At 36.9% G+C, this 16,588-nt stretch overlaps 1 protein-coding gene across 13 annotated transcripts in view; it reads left to right on the top strand.

Annotated features, from left to right (window-relative positions):
- The window catches only part of CNTN4 (contactin 4), a 916,127-nt gene that overhangs the window by 430,591 nt on the left and 468,948 nt on the right, over positions 1-16,588 (top strand). The gene's annotated exons all lie outside the window — the stretch shown is intronic.

Here is a 16,588-nt window from a genome sequence, read left to right as displayed (position 1 = left end):
TAACTACTATATAGGTCATCATATGTAAACCTTTTTGAAATCTTTTAAAATCCCAAGCCAACTCACAAATTCTTGTCAGCAAAACTAGTCAAGGTACAGTCCTAACTTCTTTAAAAAAATAAAAAAGATTTTATTTATTTAATTGACAGAGAGAGAGCACCTACAGGGGAAATGGCAGAGGGAGAGGGAAAAGCAGACTCTGCACTGAGCAGAGAGCCCAGTGTGGGGCTCAATCCCAGGATCCTGAAATCGTGACCTGAGCTGAAGGCAGATGCTTAACCGACTGAACCACCCAGGCACCTAAGTCCTAATCTAAAACGAATTTCAAGCTAGCTACAGAGATATGGGGGGAAAAGCAGAGACAAAGATAGTAAGTCAAGGTTGCCGTTTTTTTTTTTTTTTTTTAAGATTTTTTTATTTATTCATTCATGAGAGACAGAGAGGCAGAGACATAAGCAGAGGGAGAAGCAGGCTGCATGCAGGGAACCTAATGTGGGACTCGATCCTGGGTCTCCAAGATCAGGCCCTTAGACTGAAGGCAGTGCTAAACCACTGAGCCACCCGGGCTGCCCCAAGATTGCCGGTTTTATTCAGCTAATCCACAGTATGGTTCTAATGTGGATGTATGCTGCAGAGATGGGTGGGAGTTGAATTTAATAGGTTTTTCTGGTTATGTAACATTATTGAAGATAGGTAGAAAGTTGTAGAGAGTGGCTTGATCATATTTGTACTCTGGTAATACAGCAGTGCTGGAATGAGAGAATGAACTAGAGGGGTCTGGCCTGCTCAGATATGGGACTTTCCTTAAGCTGTTTATAGCTTTACCGTGGAATCTACCGTTATTGACCTATTGCTCCAGATTCTTCCTTTTAAGCAGATATCATGATGCCAAGACTCCTCTGTTTTATTAAGAAACCAAGAACCAGGTGATATTTCCCTGAAACCATCTGCTTGCTATTAGAAACATTAAACTGCCTTTTAATTTAAGGTATTAGAAAAATTATAAAGAATGAATAATAAAAAGTATTTTTAGAAAATTCAAGGAGACTTTATTACCCATTTGTAGTTAGACAAAAAATGGCACCAAGAGGCCAATCTGATTGTTACACCTGAAGGAAATGATTGACTCCGAAGGCAAACCTGAGCCTTTCTCTTAGCAACAGCAATTAACCTAAAAGAGCCTTGCCTTAGGTCTGTTTTAAGACAACAGAACTGGTGGGCATATAAATATACACACGTATAATTACACACCCTGCCTGTCCTTGTACACCTGTGCTTCTTACTTGCAAATGCATGAGGTATTTCTGGAAGTTATTCTCAATTAGAATGCAGCATAATATTGTGTCACTAAATAGCAATATATGAAGTATGTCTGCTTTATTCTGGCACAGTGAAACACTTAAAAAGATATGAAGGTTTATTTTAATCCTTTTCTTTTATAGAACACATTATTTTGTGTGGACAACTGGACCCTGGGATGTTATATATATGCATGTATATAAAATATATATGAATTATATAGTACTTATATATTTTATTTTGGCTATTTAACATTGCTTAGAAATACAACTTCTGATATCCAAACTGAAAGCTGTAGAGTTAATTAGGGGCTACTGCAATTGTGATGGAGAATCAAGTGTTAAAAGCAGTAGGACAAAGCCATTGGTTGAGGTTTAAAGATTTGGATCAAAGAACAACTTCCATACAGTCCATGTTAATATCAACAGGATAGAAGCAATACATTTATTCTTTTTTTTTCTTGGTTTCTATTACCATGCTCACTCATCATGGCTACCAGATTCATTCCTCACTTGTGTAAATTCAGGAGAAAGCAGGATGCAGGATCTCTTAGGAACAATGGATGCCAGATCTTAGAAGAGATACAAGTCTATCATTACAATCTGATGCATATCTCTTACCATCACCACTAACCCTATTTGAGGACTTACTCTGTTGAGCTCAGAACACTGTAAAGTACATAAAAATATTTATTTCTGGTTGGTAAAACTTTGTTTTCCTTGCACTCAGCTAGATCCTTGGATGACTCTTTCCACTGTATTTATGCAGGTTATTCTTTTCCATCCATCAAGGTTACTGTTTCCCAAGGAGCTTTTCATTTTCCCTCTGGTGGAGGTTCCATAAGGCAACCTGAGATACAAACTGAACCTGAAATGTGATGCTTGGAAAAGTCAGATAAAAGCTTATGCATATTTATAGTTACATAAACATAAGCACTGAGAGGACATATTTCATCAAGTTTTTTTTTCTACTTGAAAATATTGTCCTGAAAACTTGTCCTGAAATGTAGCAAGTAAGGGGTTGAGAGGCAATAAAATAAAAACCTGAACTGTGTGGGCATGGACTTTAATAGAAGCCATGGAATTGAGTTTTCCTGAAGTAACTTCAACTATTTAAATCTGTGTTTAGTCCTTTGCCTCATCTCTGAAATAGCTCAGTCTCAGAATTTAAGCTGTCACTAATTAGAATTTGAAAATCTTTCTGTTGATAACAGCTACCTCTTAGTTTCCACAGGTAACTGGAATTACATTTTCTGTACCAACAGCATGCCTAGACTGCTAATTTAAGGAAGGAGTTTGATATCATGAAAAAATGTGCATAGTATTACAACTATGCCCATTTTCATATATTTCTCCTCTCTTTACATAGATCTTACATTTTATTACAAAGAGCTCACAATGATAGTAAGTGAAAAGTACAGGAAAAACCTGCATGCAGTTTTTTTAGCATATAAGAAGTACAGAATTGTGGCATTATTTATTTATTTTTATCATTAGGAAACACAAATTAAGCCTGGTTCTTTCCATACCTTAATTTGACTATTCAGCAATCTAATATTAATTGAATTGCCACAAAGTAACAACATTGGCAATATAGCTTACAACCTGGGCATACAGACATAATTTTTTCACATAGTTTTTCTCCAACTATTGTGTCTTTTATCAGCAAACTTTCATGATCTTTTAACTTCATTCAGAGATGATGTAGCAAACCATAAATATAACATCTATGGTATGATATATGCACATTTCTTTCTAGGCAGATCTGTTGTAAAGACAAAAAAAATTTTTTTCTAAAGTCTGAATCTCAAGCTAAGAAATGATTGATACAGTGTTGGCTTTACTTTGAAATAATTATAAACTTACAGAAAAGTTACCAGAAAGTGGTACAGAGTTCCTGTATGCCTTTCACTCTGGTTCTTTTAATATTGCATCTTAGATACCAAAATATAATAACTGAATCCAGGAAACTGATGTGGGTACAAAATTGATGTGGTTACTTAACAAAGCAGTTAAGTAAAAAACAGGCCTTATTTGATATTCACTGTTTTTTTTTTTAATAATGTCCTGTTTATATTCCAAAATCTAAGCCAGAGTCCCACATAGTGGCATTTATAGTATTCAGTTCTCTTTAATATCCTTCAGTTCATGATAGCTCCTTACTCTCTCCTTGCCTTTTTGTGATTTTGACACTTTTGAAGATGACTGGTTAGTTATATTACAGAATCTTACTCCGTTGTCTGATGTTTTCTCATGATTATGGTGAGATTAGGCATTATTGGCAAAGAAACCAAAGAATACTGTGGCCCTCTTTCAGCACCACTTTGAGAAGGTGCTTGAGGCCAGTATGACTTATCACTGGTGATATTAACCTTGATCACATGGTTAAGATAAGTCAACTGGGTTTTTCCACTGTTAAATTAATATTTACCCCCCAGGGTTAACTTTAAACAAAGTCATATGTATTTCTTCTTAATGTATTAAATAATATATAGTCACCATAGTCTTTTATGCGAGTTTTTTCCTAAAAACCATTATGCAGGAACCTACCTTTCACCCCAACCAGTGTACTAAGAATTAACGTACTGTCCTTTGGAGATTCTCAGATAAAAGCCACTTTATAGTTGGAAATGATCACTCTATTGCATTTTAAATAAGCACATAAATAGAATGGCTAAAAGTAAATTGGCAGCTTGTGCTCATTTCACACCCAGAACTACAGGACATCTGTTATATATGTGACAGGCCAGACCTGAAATCTGGTTTTCCCTGAACCAAATAGTGTTTGCCCAGTTTAACCTTAGTCACCCTAATTAAACAAAGAGCACATCAATCACTTGCTACCTGTTTTGGCTATGAAACTAACTTAATGGATAGCCACCCTTTTATAAGGACAATAATAAACTTAAACAATCACATTCACAATTTCTGCTGCTAATACAAGAGGGGAAAAATATCCCCTGCCATGCTAATGATTCTGCATCCATCCATATGCTATCATTCAGTCATTAGTTTGCATCTGATGCTTAGGTATCCCCACCAATGCAGAGAGAGACAACCTTTGCAGAGAGGTTTACCAACTTTATACTTTATTTTTGAATGTCAGTGCTATCTGCCCTGACATAACATGCTGAGAGGAAATTAGCCACTTACAGGTCCAGAGGAAGCAGGAGAAGGAACACCAAAGAAATAAGTCTCTCAATTCCTCTTCAAGCTTCAATTTCCTCTTTGAAATGGCAATTATTATATACCTACCTCCTCAAGTTATTGTATTAGATAATCTATATAAAATCTTAGGTAGTAACTGACATGTAAGAAGTACTCAAGGAAAAAAAAATAGTTTGTCATTTTATCACTCTGCCATTTTTCATGTCTAAGGTACATATTTTGATGCAGAATACAAGAAAATGCAGGTGATTCTTTGCTTAAATAGTTCTGTTTATTATTCAGGGACTTCTAGTAAACTATTCTGTATCAAATAAGAATTCAAAAGAGTTTGTCAAAAGACATAAAACATCCTATAATCTACATGCAGTCCCAGAATAAAGAACAATGATACTGAGGTGTGCTTTGCAGGAAATTAATCCATTCTTCAAGAAAATGAGTCCATGAGAAAATAAACAGGAAAATGCACTAGAATCCAACCTCTAGGATGGTAAGACTTTGTCAACTTTATTATGATATCCAGTGCCTAGCACTGTGCCAGATAGACTGTAGGTGTATATTCTTTTTAGATAAATTTTCTTATATAGTATTTATTTCTGTAAAGGATAGCAGAGGATCTGGAATGCACAATTTATCATTGCATGAAATTAAAAACTATGAATATAGATGCTATATTATCACTACACCAAGGAGGTAGAGAGACTTCGAAGTTCCCATAGATAAGACAAAGCCCTTATTAAGACTGTTATTATGGTGATGACAATTTTACATGTATTAGCTCATATATTTCTCCTTGAATTTCTCTTATTTTTAAGGTTTTATTTATTTGAGAGAGAGAGGTCACCAGTGGGGTGAGGGGCAAAGGGAGAAGAGAAGTAGACGCCCCGCTGCAGGGAGCGTGACTCTGGCCTGGATCCCAGGACCCAGAAATCATGACCTGAGGCAGACACTTACCTGACTAGGCCACCAAGTCACCCCTCTGTGAACTTTTAGAGTAGGTGGCAATGTCTCCATTATATAGATAAAAAACTGAAGGGTCAGAAATAACTTTTACAAAACAATTCAGGTATTAGATATAAGAAACTGAGATTTAGGGAAGTCTGGGTGGTTCAGTGGTTGAGCATCTGCCTTTGGCCCAGGGTGTGATCCTGGGGTTCCGGCATCAGCATCAAGTCCCGCATCGGGCTACCTGTGGGGAGCCTACTTTTCCCTCTGCCTAGTCTCTCATGAATAAATAAATGAAATCTTAAAAAAAAAAAAAAAAAGAAAGAAACAGATTTAAACTTACGTCTGTTTCTAAAAACCATATATACTCAACTTATACTGGTACACTTCCTGGTTGTCTACTGTTCTAACACCCTTAAAGTACCATGTTCCCTACTCCTCAATAAAATAAAATAAACTTCATGAGGACAGATTATATCTACCTTATTCATTACTGGCTTGTCAGTTACTAAAAGTATAGTTAATAATTTGTGAATAAAGGAGAGATTGTAAAAGACGTTAGTCCCTTATTGTTATAGCCTATCATAATTTGTACATTTATGTTTGTAATCTTATTTCTGCTTCTGATTAAGTAGATACAGACTCACTTTTAAGCTACCGGATATCTGATTTGGCTGTCCAAGCAATTGGCAAGCTGTGCATAGTGATGAATATACTAGTAAGCTTTACTTTCCCACTAAGTGTATTGAAGTAAAAGCTCTGAAAGTCATACGGTTCTTGCCACTTTAAATCTGACACCTAATATATTAGGTATTAGAGTGTTTTGTGCTTACCTTTAGCTCTTCTTTAGTTTAGGTGATTAAAAAATGCCTGTTGCTGTCTGTATGTGCAGCATGCTTCATTAACAGTGATTTATTTGAGAGTTTAGCAGAATTGGCACTCTGTAGCACACCAGTGGGCAGAAGGAAAACAAACGTGAGATGGTTGCTAAGAAACCATCCTGCTGTGATGGTAGGAGACTTAAAAAAGTTTGCAAAGTTGACTTCCCAATACCCAGAGAGCAAGACTGAGACTAGAGTCTCTGGGCAGTTTCATTTACCCCAAACCACCTCCATACATTCTCCTCTGGTGCTCAGGAAGGAATCTGGTATAATCATGGGTTTCCCCCATTGGTACAGTGTGCTTTCCTGCATCCGTTGTCTCCTGAAGCCAGATGTTTTACTGCTTGCTCATCAACTTTTCGCAACAAGTTCACCTACTCAAAACCCATGCTCAACTTTTTCTAGCAAAATCCACTTATAAATATTTTATCTTCTATTCCTCTATCATCCTTGTCACTTTATCAAGGAGAAAAGTGAGGCCAACAGAAGTTAAATGACTTGCCCAAGGTCAACAGCTAAATGGTAGAACTGGGATTTGAACCTGGCTTTAGTAATTCTAAAGCCAGTGTTTTCAACCACCATAGGGAAGGCAAAGAAATTTTTAATTTTACTTGAAAGCTATATTGATTTTGTTGTGTCTGCTTGAAATTTTATGTTGAAAAGATTCTGGGACTGCCCTTGGGCTAAGCAAGGAAGAGTGCCATCCTTAATTAGCTTTGCTTTCCATAGGAATGGGGAGGAGGAGTGGAGGTGCCATGTATTTCCCTGTCTTCAGCTATGATCTACTTTTGTTCTTGTTTTTATTGTAATGAGAATGTACAGATATGGGAATGACATTCTAAAGGAGAGATGAAGTATCTGAGAAGCAGTCTAAATAAGAGCAAAATACTGTATATTTTTTAAATGCTACAATTGCCTGTTCTTCTGATAAACCTGCATTGTAACTGCTTGGGAGAATTTCAACATAGAGCTTAAATATCTATACTCTGAGGTTGAACTTTTAGAGTTCATTTCAAGGGTGATGTAAATATTCTACATCTTGATAGTAGTGGTGGTTGTATGACTGCATAAATTTTTGAAATCTCATCAAAGCTTACACTGTAAATAATGCACATGAGTGTATGTCAAATATACTTCAATAAACTTGGTGGGGGGGGCGGGGAATTTAGAGTTCATGTCCTGTCCCTATTACTTATTAGCTGTAACAAAGAACAATTTATTTAACCATTAAAACGAAAATATTGTCCACCTTAAAGGGTTCCCTTAAAAAAAAAAAAAAAAAGATTTGGGCAGCCCAGGTGGCTCAGCGGTTTAGCACCGCCTTTGGCCCAGGGCATGATCCTGGAGACCTGGGATCGAGTCCCCCATCGGGCTTCCTGCATGGAGCCTGCTTCTCCCTCTTTCTGTGTCCCTGCCTTCTCTCTCTCTCTCTCTCTCTCTCTCTCTCTCTGTTTCTCTCATGAATAAATAAATAAAATCTTGAAAAAAAGATTTTATGTATGGATGGATGGATGGATTTATTTATTTGAAAGAGAGAACATGCGTGCTGTGCACACAAGTAGGGGGCGGGGCACAGGAAGAGGGAGAGAGAATCTTACGCAGGCTCCATGTCCAGCATAGAGCCCAAGGCAGGACTCCCATCTCACAACCCTGAGATCATGACCTGAGCCAAAATCAAGAGTTGGCCTCTTAACCAACTGAGCCACCAGGTGCCACTTAAAAGGTTCTTTTAAGGTACGAGTTAATATTTATGAGACTACTATATAGTAGGTACTCTGTAGATATCTATTGTTTATGATTTCCTCAGTTATTTTGTGTTATATTTTGCCATTACATTGCCTCCAACATTAATAGTTTAATCACATATCTTTTTTTTTTTTTTTTAGAAAGTGTGTGTGTGTGTGTGTGTGTGAGAGAGAGAGAGAGAGAGAGAGTGCACTTGTGTGCACAGGGATTGGGGGGAAGGGAGACGGAGAGGGAGAGAAAGTCTTCAGCAAGCTCCACACTCAATACAGAGCTGCAAGTGAGGCTCGATCTTATGTCCCCTGAGATCATGACCTGAGCTGAAATCAAGAGTCTGGCACTTAACCGGCCAAGCCATTCAGGTGCCCCCAATCACATACACTTTTATGTTGCTTATTAACTACACATTTTGTACTGGCAACTCACACATATATATACTCTCTATGTATTTATATATGGATAATTACATAACATACAATTATAGCTTTGAATACATGGTTTTCATGATGGGAGACAGACACCATTTCCATTGGTTTCTCAACTGAGTTGTGAAAGTGTTCAATATCTACATGCTTTAAGTAAATACTTATTAAAATTGATGGACTGTAAGATACGTTTAAAAATATTGAAAGTATTAGATATGGTAGAATGTTTAGGATGAATTTGTGATAGTTAGAAACCTAAGCAAATAATGGGGAAATTATTTTTTTTAAGATTTTATTTATTCATGAGACACAGAGAGAGAGAGAGAGTCAGAGACACAGGCAGAGGGAGAAGCAGGCCCCCTGCAGAGAGCCTGATGTGGGACTGGATCCTGGTACCCCAGGATCACGCCCTGGGCTGAAAGCAGGCGCCAAACCACTGAGCCACCCAGGTATCTAAAGGGGAAATTATTAACTAAAAACTCCCAACTAATACAAAAAGGAAATAAAAGCAGTATACTGTGGGACTTAGTTCAAAAATTTTAACCAAATTAAATGATATAGCTAAAGTCAGACAACAGTGGACCCAGATATGTGTGTCTGATATTGGGAATAATTAGTTAAGAGAGCTGAATTCTCATCAAACATAAACTAGTAGTACATTAAAGCCTCAAATCAAAATTATATTTAATCTAAATTAAGCATCTGTATTTAATCAAAATTAAGATACATACCAGAAAAATAACTTGTTTTCCCTGGAAAGTAGCTCCCCCCAGGGAGTAGAAATAAGTATTTAAGCTATGTTTATGTATTACTTTAATAAAAATAAGGATTAAATAAAGCTTGAACAATAGTTTTAGTTTTGTTGATTGTTTCCTTCACTGTGCAGAAGCTTTTTATTTTGATTTAGTCCCAATAGTTTATTTTTACTTTTGTTTCTCTTGACTCAGAAGACATATCTAGAAAAAAGTTGCTATGGCAGATGTCAAAGAGGTTACTACCTGTGTTCTTGTCTAAGATTTTTATAGTTTCACATCTCAAATTTAGATCTTTAATTCATTCTGAATTTATTTTTGTGTGTGGTCTAAGAAAGTAGTCCAGTTTCATTCTTTTACATGTCTAGTTTTAGATTGCTTCTAAGGATCCATGAAGGCTTGGCTTGTATCATAGTATCAGAGAACAGTTGTGTATTTGGAAGATGATTAGCAAATGAATGGTAGTCACCATGGCTTTGTTATCACCAAAGCTATTTGAGGCTCTCACATTTCTCAGATTATACTATTTTCCCATCTAGCAAAATTGAATGAAATGTACTCCTTTTAAATTCTGTGTATGCTTCTCAAAAATAATAAGATACTTACAAATAGATAAAAGACCTACACTCTGAAAACTATAAAACACTGATGAAAGATATTGAAGACAACACGAAGAAATGAAAAGATATTCTATGCTCATGGATTTGAAGAATAAATACTGTTAAAATGCTATCTACCCAAAGCAGTCTACACATTTAATGCAATCTTTACAAAATACCAACAGCATTTTTCACAGAGCTAGAACAAACAATTCTAAAATTTATATGGAACCACAGAAGACCCAAATAGCCAAAGCAATCTTGCAAAAGAGAAGAAAAGCTGGAGGCATCACAATTCCAGACTTCAAGTTATATTACAAAGCTGAGTCTCAATCCAGGGATCTTTTGAAATGCTGCACTGTAATTATTGGGATTACTGAGGTTTTTTTGAAAATTGTTTTCTTAGTAGCAAATTGAAAAGTCCAACATCAAAGCAGATTAAGGTCTTATAAGGAGAAAGTATACTGAGAAAGTGATTGGTGGGTATATATTCTAAGAAACTTTAATAAAAATTTATTAAAAATTAGTGTATAGAATTTTCTTGGTTCTCAGAATGTATAAGAAGTAACTCTCAGTGACTGAAAAATTGAGATATTGGCTTGCTTGGTTTTTATCCTTGAGGATGTCTGCCTTATGTAATTATTATATTTCTAGTTAGAATTGCCACAAGTAGTAGATACTGTTTTGTGCAGAAAAGACTTTATAAATGGGGGGAAATTGTCCACGTTAACCCACTGTCTGCAATTCTTCAATATCTTCTCTAATGAGGTCCTATGATGGAAAGAGAGACCATATCAGCTATTCAGTAGGTGAGTACAGTCTAAATAAGGGATTCCATCTTCTGCCAAGTCTACCTCTTGGTAAATAAGTGGCATTTTCCAAACATACAGACTCTTTATATCTTCTTTACACTGTTTTCTCTGTTCTTTGAGATGCCTGGGACAAGCAATCCAATGAGAGAAACTAACCAATCCACATTTTTTTCACCATTCCTAAAGAAAATTTGTTGTAGTCTCCATAGAAGCAGGGCAGGGAAGACATCAGGGAAATAGAAATGGAAATGTCTCTCTTAAAAAAAAAAAAAAAAAAAAAAAAAGAAATGTCTCTCTTCTAGTACATAGAATAAAAAGCTGGTACAGGGAGAAAATCTAGTAAGCTAATTTGATTGATAAAAGAATTTTCACCCTGCAAGAAGAACCTGTAGGCCAGCTACCATAACCATAGGAAATATGCATTATATATACTACTCATTTGGCATATAAACTAACTTGTATAATCTGTAATCTTTTCTACCTTCTGAGTTGTTGTGCCCTTGAGGACAAAGACCTTGACCTTGACTCTTCATTCTGCATATTACCATTTGAATAACGGGCACTCAGTAAATATCTGTTGACTGATTGAAATTTCAGATTTGACTATATGCCATTTTCCTTTGAAATGATTGGCAGATTGCTTTCTAAGGAAGCCAGATTTCTCTCTTGCTTTCAGTTTTGTTCACTGCTTCCCCACCATTGTGATTGACTGCACACCTCATTAGCTAATTGTAGAGTTAAAAATGTTCAACTTTACAACTGGGAAATGTGGATGATCCTTTTTAAAATTCCTACCTTAAGACTAGCTGCACTCTAAATAATAATTAGTAAGAAGACAAATGTTCACGTTGCTCTTAAACTTAGAGGGAAAGGAACTTACTCAAATTTGTGCTGTCACAAGATTTGTGAATTAACACAAATGTGTTAGCCTTCTGACTTGATCTCAGCTCAGAATCTTTGCATTATAAATATTACACAGATTCTACACTATTACTCGCTGGCATCTGGCTTCATTTCTGCAGAAGGCCAACATGTGAAAAGCAGATCCAAGAATCACCATCAGAACTTTATGTCATGCTTTAAAAGACACATAGCTTTATTTACATTTCTGTCATTGTGGTAGAAAAGAGCATGGGACTTTAAGTATAAAGACATAGATTTGAGTACTGGCTCTATTGATTTCTAGACATTTGACCTTGGACAACTCCCACAGGCTCTCAAAATCTAATTGCCAAGGCTATGATTTTATAGACGATAGTGATGCCTGACCTGCAGGGTCCTTATGAAGATGGAATAGAAGAGAATATAAAAGTACATGGTATGTCCACAAAAGATATTAGTTAACATTTGTTTTTTCATTTACATACCAACTGTTAACTGTCCAGTCTGTGCCATGCACTGTCCATGTGCCTCTTACATATCAACGAATAAAGCAAGGATTACCTATCGTCACAAAGTTTAAACTCCATTTGGGGAGACGATTTTAATCTCCATCTAAACAGTAATAACTTTCAAAACATATGTCAACTGACCTTTATAGCACACTTGTGAGGATAGGGCTCGTGCCATGATCCCCAATCTATAGACAAATATATTTACAAAGTTGAATGGCTTTCCCAAGTCCAATAACTTAGGCAAAACCAGGAAGAAAGAAGTCAGTGTGCTTGATTCCAAATCCGATCTTTTTTCCGATCTGTCTTACTGCCATGAGGCCTTGAAAATTTTGCTATATATTGGAAGTATACTTAGTAATTAGAGATGTAGTTAATTTGTAGACCAGAGGAGAAAAAGAAGGAAAAAAGATATTATGTACTTGTGGGGATTGCATTTAAAGTAGATTCCCATACACATAAGTCAACTTTTTTTTTTTTTTTTTAGGTCCTATCCTTGTTTCATTCCTCTTATCAACTTAGCCTTCAGATTCAAGTCCAAATTCTTTAATATACATTTAAGGTAGTTTGGATATCAGCCCCTAACTTAGGTTATGCTCTACTATTTTTTAAAGGATAGTAACTAAGTGTCAAGGACCCATCCTTATTGCCTTCCATAAATTCTCAGTAATTATTACACTAAGCCTGGGAGACAGGTATTATTGCCATTACTTTACAAATGAGCCATGTAGCTAGGGAATGGGAGGTCCAGAATTAAAGCACAAGTTTGACTCTTCAGACATTGCTGCCTATCTTGTGTTGCAGTAACTTCAACACTCAAGTTCTCAGCTTCGTGTCTGTATTTTCCTTATCCCCTTGGCTTAGAATTTCCTTCTCTCTCTCCTTTATCTTTTAAATCCAATTCAATTGTTTAGGGCCATTGGAGAGCTTTCTTGAAGCCTCTGCCCCACCACCCCACTCCCAATTCAGTTATTTCTTTGCATCCTTAACACCTTGTACTTTACAGACTTTTTTACATGCATTGAACTGAAATATGACTGGTTTAGTACCCTCTCTTGTCAAGCCAATAGTGAGCATCTTGAGGACAGGACCCTTAGCCTTATTACCTCCGCACACTCAACATCTTTAACTGTTATTGTTTCACAGTAAGCAAATCTACTTACTTGTTAAGCTGAATTAGAGCTACTTGGATACCAGCAGCATTTTAATTTAGCAGAGTGCTAAATCAAATAATTATATGATCAGATCCTACATGTAAGTTCTTAGAAACCAGGACTCTTAAGGGAGAACTGAATCCTGCTTTTTGTTAAGTAGTTCATAGGGAGATCTTTGGTATTACTATTAATATCAGAATATCAGAATTGTTTCAAGGGTTGGAGGCTAGAGGAGTTTTGCTCTCTTTAGCATTGTATAAAAAAATATCCTGCAAGTTCTCAGTTAATCTCCTTCTGGCTCAGTCATATAAAGCAAACAAGTCCTCTTTCATTGTGTAGCCTCCTCTCTAGGATTTACGAGTCTAATTCTTGGGCAAGGTCTCAAAGCTAGTGCTGAGTATACCACCTTTTGCTATAGCCACCTTAGGATAAACCAGGGAGAGCTCTGAGCTGCAGAGGAGATCTATTACTACCATAACTCTTGGCTCATCTTGTAGCTTTCTTTCTGGCTTTAGTAGAAAAACTGAAATTATGAAACTTTGTATCCTGCACCACAGTCCCACATGAGATTCATGAATCTTCAGCTCTGTATAGAAAACCTGGTTCTCTGGCTACTCCTGTCCACTAGACAAATTACTGTCAATGACCCCATTATTTCTAATTAGTAAAGGTGAACATTACCTTACCTGAATGTAAATAAATGCCAATAGCGTTCTGGAATTCCTTCGTCCTTAAAAATCTACAGCTCTTATACACACTGTAAATAGCATCATATCATGAATTAAATCTTTATCATGAAATTGGATACATTTTCTATGCTAATTTTAATTGCTTTAAGAAACTGCTTAACATTGTACATCAATCCCCAGGTCTGAGATGACATTTCCCTCGCAAAATTAATTATTAATACCCTGATCATTTGCTTAAGACATTAATAGTTTTCATTGATCAGCATATCCTGTTTATCTAAAATGGTCTAATCACCATGCATGTCAGAAGAGTATCTGAACATATCCAATTAGAGATGCTGCCTACTTTCAGTCACATCAGCAGATCAGAAGTTAAGAGTCCCTTTTGTCTTCACAACATATTAGCTTTATCAGAAACTGAGCTATTTAAGGGCACGAGAGAAAGACAAGTTCTCTAATGATGGTTCTTCACTTTCTATAAGCTTTCTGGTAAACATAAAGGCTTCTCAGTGACCACACAGTATAAATTAATACTAAGAGCCCTTGATTAATGAGCTTGTGTTGTTCCATGTTTTCAGTGAACCTGTGTTCAGTCATAGTGTTTCCCTTATAAGTGGGAGTGAGATGAGAAGCCCCATGGTTATTATCAGAATAAAAATATCGAAGCTACAGTAATACTAATACCTAGCATTTGTATGGCACTATTTTTCAAAGAGTTTTCATTTACTTAACAAGAGGGTATCCTTGACACAATCCTGAGAAGGAAGGAGGATTGGCTGCATACCCAAGACCATGCTACTGGTTATAGCCAGAGTTATAAAGAGAATTTGAGTCTCCCACTTTCCTAGCTTTCTCCTAAATTTGACTATGTGGTAAGTAGGTAGCCTCCTGCTCATCTTTTAAACCCCAGTGGAAGCTCTTCTCCTTTATAATGGTCTCCCAGGCCTGAAAGTCTCTTCCTTCCTTCACAATGGCATATCGTATTGTTGTTTTATGAAATGTGTATAACCGTCCCCTCTGGAGTAGGAGATCCTTGAGCTAGACCTAGTGTCTGCATTTTGGCAAGTTTAGTGCCTCGCCTAATATCTAGAAAGCAAAATATATGCATATAATATATATATATATATATATATGCGCATAAATACATGACTGGCTGGCATTATGGAGGGAGAGAGAGATGGGCAGATGAGAGCAAGTGAGGTGAGAGTTCTGTTTTACTGTTGTTTTGCCCAAGATTGCGAATCCGAGAAACCACCAAGGAGCTGACACCGATGCAAACACATGAGGGTTTATTTACAAGCTCAAGCTTGGGTTCAAGTATACCCGACACAGCGGAGCAGGGACTTGGACCCGGAGACTAAGAGGCGTAGCAGCTTTATAGGGGCCAGTGGCCAATGGGATACGCAGATAGTTGCACAGTCATGTCGGTCCACATGCAGGTTGCCGATTGAATTACATCTTACCCTGTAGTATCCATTTGAGCTGGCCTATTACTTTGGTCAGAATAGGCCAGCAGTTTTGGCAGGCACAAGGCAGGGTTACATTGTTATGAGCCGATTTCTGATTTAGGGGGTGCCCAGTGGCTTGACTAGGGTGGGGCAGTGCCTTAAGCAATAAGGAGGTCATGTGGGGGTCATACAGGAGGTGGCCGGTGTAGCACAAAATGGAGTTGGTCCTGCTCTGCTTGTCCAGGGGTAGGGGATTTTTGTTAAATTTCCTGGGTCCCACACTGTCATGTTGCAGACCTTTGGCATCTGACAACATTTTGACTTTGGTTCATATATGGTTTAAGAAAATATTTTGAACTGACTTCAAAGATTTAAAACTTGGGAGATATTCAAAATCAATAACATTTACAAATTTTCTTTGAAAAGTTGTAGGTGATCTTATAACCCTGGGCCTGCGCTCTGTATGTTAGCCATCAGCTTGAGCTAAGGAGCACCCACCCCCTTCAGACAGGACATGACTGTGTTCCACAGAGTGCCCCGTTTTCTGGCCTGCTTTACTCATTCATTTACTTGCTTTGTAGCCTTTGGAATACAGAAGAAGGAGCCTTTTTTTTTTAAACCAAGAGTTTCCCTATTTTAAGATTTCTGGATAATGGAAGAATTAGTATTTTTAATCATGTTCTAGATTTGTCCAAAAGAGCCTAGTAGTCAGCTACTCATACACAGTACGATTTCCCTCAGTAGGCACTGGAGCTACACATTTTATTGCATTTGAGAGATGAAACTTAGAGCATAAGGGGAAAAAAATGTTTAAATTGTTAGAGTAGTTACAACTTTCCCACATGTAACTCCATTCTAAACCTTAGGAGTTTTTCCTTATGATCCAGTAATGTTAACCCTATTTTGTTCAGTGGCAGCTTTTCCATGTTGACATTTTTAGTGTATTATTAATTGGAAGGTAAAGAAGAACAGAGACTGGAGACTAAGGGACTGGGGAGAACCTTGTTAAAAAAAAAAAAAAAAAAAAAAGTCTGTTCCCCTGCCTTTGGGTTGGTTTATATCTTATCAGAGTTGCTCCTGCTTTCATTCAGTAGCCACAGGGACACACCACCTGCAATCCCTGCCCAAGTGTTATTTGGAAGGAAAGTCTGCTTATTTGCTTCATATTCATAATTTACCATACTTTTGTCTTCCTTAATAGTACTCTTCCACAAGTGAATTTTATTTGTATTCAAGTAAAAACAAATTTGCAGAGACCACAAGGAGAAGTATCTGCAAATCTCATT

The sequence above is a fragment of the Canis lupus genome, chromosome 20 (assembly GCF_011100685.1).
Source record: "Canis lupus familiaris isolate Mischka breed German Shepherd chromosome 20, alternate assembly UU_Cfam_GSD_1.0, whole genome shotgun sequence".
Lineage (NCBI taxonomy): Eukaryota > Metazoa > Chordata > Mammalia > Carnivora > Canidae > Canis > Canis lupus.
The sequence above is the reverse complement of the archived record's forward strand: the minus strand, read 5'-3'. Positions and strand labels throughout refer to the sequence as shown.